General features: G+C 43.9%; 1 long non-coding RNA gene across 1 annotated transcript; it reads right to left on the reverse strand.

Moving 5' to 3' along the window:
- Positions 1-237: 237 nt before the first annotated feature.
- On the reverse strand, positions 238-3,496 carry LOC125757953 (uncharacterized). The gene is made up of 3 exons (XR_007415591.1): positions 3,434-3,496; positions 2,073-2,124; positions 238-302 (listed from the first exon to the last, which is right to left on the reverse strand). It is a non-coding gene; the product is annotated as an uncharacterized LOC125757953 (long non-coding RNA).
- Positions 3,497-4,582: the final 1,086 nt, after the last annotated feature.

Below are 4,582 nucleotides of genomic sequence, written 5' to 3' on the forward strand. Positions count from 1 at the left end.
GATTTTTATCATTATTGCCTTAGCTAGCGTCTTTCGCCATCCTCAGAAGTCTGGAACTACAAGAAAAATAGTCCCGAAGAACGCTCCTAAAATATGGGCAGTCCATGCATGGTCTCAGTATTCAGGCATATGATAATCAGTCAGATTTAGGACGCTTTCCTGCACAAGAAAAGTGGTTGCAATTACAGGAATTGTATTATGTCTTAGAAGCGACGCGCTGGAAGCACTAGCACGTACCGTGAAATGTTTCTTGGAACAAGCAGACGGCAAGACGGTACCCGATTGCGGGTACATGGAACATCCTGACAGAGAATAAAAGAAAAAAATACATTAATGTTAATTATTTGCTACAGCTTTCTGTTTGGGGCATACCATTATTTTTGATTTCGCGTTACACATTCAACACGTATGAGTGATTCATTACCATTTCAATTATTCAAAATGGTTATCGGTGTTTGTGAAGTGTTCCCTCGCAATTTCGTCGTCTTTTGACCTTTTATACAGAGGATGGATTTTGACTGTGCTCTAAGATATCCTGTTAGTGGCACTACTAGCAGTGAGTAGGCCAAGATGTCCGCGTTAAAGCAGTGTGTTATTGTTGTGCTATTGACCTTGGCACTTCGCGCTGAAAAAACGCGGGAAGACGATGAGAAACAAGAACCAGAGCTCTATCTCTGTATATTTCTCTGCCCCCGTGTGTTCAGCGCAAAGCGTCAAGAATCAATTCCAGCTAGGCCATATCGCAGGGATGCTTCATGTTATGTCACATTACTGGTGCTACTGCCATTGAGTAGGCCTTAATATCCTCCTTAATGCAGTAATAATCGACATAAAATTTCAAACACCCATTCGTACATAGCATTCTGTCCAGGAGAACACCGGTACTTCATTCTCACACGTTCTGTGGCAGTGAAAATATAGTGCACCATATACTAGTACCAGTGGTTTTTCTACATTGAAGCGTGTATGACAACGTATTGTAATCTTATATGGAATGGCGTGCATACCTTAAGGTGACATACGTACGCCTGAGTGTGTATTCGCGGTGTATATTCTGAAAGACACCTCATTCCCGCTAAGTGCGCACGTCACTTTGGTTACCACGTACTTTTCTGAACTATTCTTGGTGAACACCACCCATAATGATTCTGTCGGGATATCCTGGACGTGACGAGGCTGAGTGTAGAATATTTGGGTGCTTCCGGTGTAGGATACATATCAGAAATTAAGATGTGATTATCACATTTTAACTGCACGAGGAAAACTTTATTCGGAATTCCTGTCCTGCACGCGTGAATTCTCATTGCCTTGCAAGGCATTTTACGTTCTAATACACAAATGCGTCATGTCGAGGTGCACTTGAAGACGTAGAAATATAATGAAAAGGATGAACTGGAGATCTAATCAGAAAATAAACACAGTGTTTGCTATGCCCTCGACTGTCTGCAGTCGAGTGCATAATGTGCTTTCGCGAATGCGATTGAATAACAGTTCTTAGAACCTCGAGTGCTTTATTATTTCTTTCTGTGCTTCCACCGTTTATGTAGCTACTCCTGGTGACTACTCACGCTGCCAAGAATTGCCGATCGATGAGATGCAGACATACCTGCACAGGGTGATCCACGTGCACGCGCATCACCCTGTGAATTGTCCGTTAAAAACCCTCTTGGGGACTTTAGGTAAATAAATTTCAGAGTAACGCTTAACTGTCGGTCGGTTCCATTAGCGTGGCCCTAAGCCACTGGTGTTTCCATCCACCCGCCATTTGACAGTGCAAGTCCCACTGTAACATCCCTAGGAAAGCTGATTTTCATGGTACAGGCGCTGACTTTACATGAATGACTTTGGTTGGGTGCATGCATATTTGCTGTGTGCATGTGTACCCATGTCTTGACATTTAGACCATCTTACAAAAGATAGGATAGACAGAAGAATTATATCTTGTGCTAGCGGTTACGAAGCTTTCCTCAATGTTCAGGTCAATGAGATCGTCTCACTTAAAAAAAGGCGTGCAGAGCGTTCAAGGCCATTATTGGTTAGTTATAGAGAAGAGGTATTCCACCGACACCTACCTTTCACGGTATGAAGTCGGAATAGAATGATTGAACATTCCCATAGGAATCACTGCGTATGCATCGAGAAGAAAAGTAGGGCAAGAAACATACTATTAGCAGAAAACGTTCTCGCAAATCTTTTCTCTAAACAATCTGGTTTGCTCAATACGAGAGTGCACTGCAGGTATTTGGCGGTGATCTTGTTAGGAGGCTTAGATATAGCTACAAGTGCTACCACGAGCGTGTTTGAAATTCTGTGAATAATAAAATGTTTATTAGAGGCAAAAACTATGACTGTACGGTTCCTGCCCTGTGTCGCTGCATGATTTATGACGTTTTATTCTTGATTATACCGTGTACAAATTTTAATAGCTTTGATATCTTTACTTAAAAGCCGTTAATGATTTGGGCATTAGAGCATTTTAGTTTGACGTTTTTACGCTCCGCTCAGCAGCTAAGCCGGTCGGGCGCGCGAGTGCGCATGCGTCCTCCGCTTAGCCGTAAGCGGGCTAGCGGAGCGAGGCCCACGCTCCGCTTATATGGAGCCTAAGCGGAGCGCGGACCGTCGCTGCCGTTCCCGCTAGCGAGGGGCGTCGATGTGCGCGCCCTCCCAGACTCGTGCGTCGACTTCCCGCATATTCTAAGATGGCTGCCTCCAGTGCTCAACCTGCTTCCCACGTGCACGGCCGCTTCACGTTCGTCTGCGCAGCGGAAGCCGCGAAAGCGCTTGAGATTAGACGAACATTTGTGCTTACTTCGAGTCGCCGAATTAAGGAAAGTGACGCGAACTAGACAAGACGGCACAGATGACGAAAACATCGCTGCCGTGTTGGCGTCCAAACGGATTGCAGTGGATCTGGAATGCTACAGCGCTGACTGTACGCGACTATGTTGATGTCGACGCGTTATTTTTTTTCCCTGAAATGGGCCGGTAACGCACGCGCACGTGTGAGTACTGCGTGAACAAGTGAGTAATGCATATTTGTGTTATTTTGTAAAAGTGACAAAACTGTTTTTCATTTTTAACGAGGCTGAATTTGGCCAGAGGGCGTTGCAACTGCGAAAGATCCGCTCGGCAGCGGAGAACGGATAACTAAAACCAAAAAGTCGACCGCCGCTCCGCTACAGCTACGCGGGCCAACTCGGAGCGGAGCGGACCGTAAAAACGTCAAACTAAAATGCTCTATTAACACAGATGCCCGCCAATTGAAGCTGCGGATGAGAAGAGGTGAAAGGGCGTTGTGACTATGTCAATCTAGATGTCTCTCGCTTTTGAAATCTGGAATTCTACGCACGAGTTAACATCGGTGCTCATTGCAAACATATGTACGCATTTGAAAACATGGAACCACTTTGACAGACGACAAGAACCGACTCACTGACTGCGTCGTGCTGAGGCCAGTCGAGACACTCGGTATCAAAGAGTGTTGATCCGTACCTGTAAAATCGGTGTAATCAATACAAAACATTGCATGGCGCATCCACATTCGTCCTGCGGCACACTACTTAGTACTGTCCATCACAAGCGATGTTAGTGAGCTTATAACACACGCCAGGTATTGAACACCGGAATATCAGTGTATACGATGAAGCTTCGTCGTGGTAGCAGGCGAAAGCTAAGGCTTTTACGTAAGCCACAGGTTCGTTGTGTTCTGTACGAGCTACCGACAATACATTTTTACATCTATATGCATGCAGAACCTATCGACAGCACGATTATTCAGTATCCTTCATTTTGCGTCGCTATATTACACCTCGTATAGTAAATGTTATAGAAATTGCAAACACGGAAATTCGGATTGAGAACATCGTGACGGTTTCATCATAAGTATGACATAGAAGACCCGACCTCTTTCGTCTGCAAAAGGGCTTTGTGTCCAGGTTTTTCAAGTTTTCTTCAAGAGTACTTAATCTACCAATTAATGGTTTGTAGGGTGAGTACGAAGGGAATGGTGAAGTTATAACCATCACAATATTTCTAAAAGCCTTGCAGAAACTATAATAATTGTCCAGTCTTCTTCACCTTTATCATCAGCATCATACACAGGATCGTTCTATTATTTTTAAATATGCTGTCATACGTTTGAGCAAGATTAATCAACTATAGGGAGACTCCAGAAGACCACGCACTGCATCCTTGATAGTTGCATTGGATTGAGACGAACTAAGCCTAGTTAGTAATTTGCAACATGACGCTTCAGAGCTACAACTTTTATACAAATTCAGACATCTACATAAGTTTACTTGCGATGAAACGCAGAAAATTGTCCCAAATATTTTTAAATGGAGTTCGTAGGTAGGTGGAAGTTAAGCAGTAAATGAGCAGCAAATGTTTGCATACACAAGGCACCCGATATGCGTGAACGAGGATACTGGACTAAAAGCTAATGACATCTCGACTGTCTAGTTAAAAAAAGTGATTACATATTCAGAAAATCTTCTTCTCACAGCATAAACGCACGTGATAATCAGGACCTTCCTTGAAAAAACATCATGTACTAATCATCGCCGTCAACCCGCCTGCTGTC

The sequence above is a fragment of the Rhipicephalus sanguineus genome, chromosome 3 (genome assembly GCF_013339695.2).
Source record: "Rhipicephalus sanguineus isolate Rsan-2018 chromosome 3, BIME_Rsan_1.4, whole genome shotgun sequence".
Classification (NCBI taxonomy): Eukaryota; Metazoa; Arthropoda; class Arachnida; order Ixodida; family Ixodidae; genus Rhipicephalus; species Rhipicephalus sanguineus.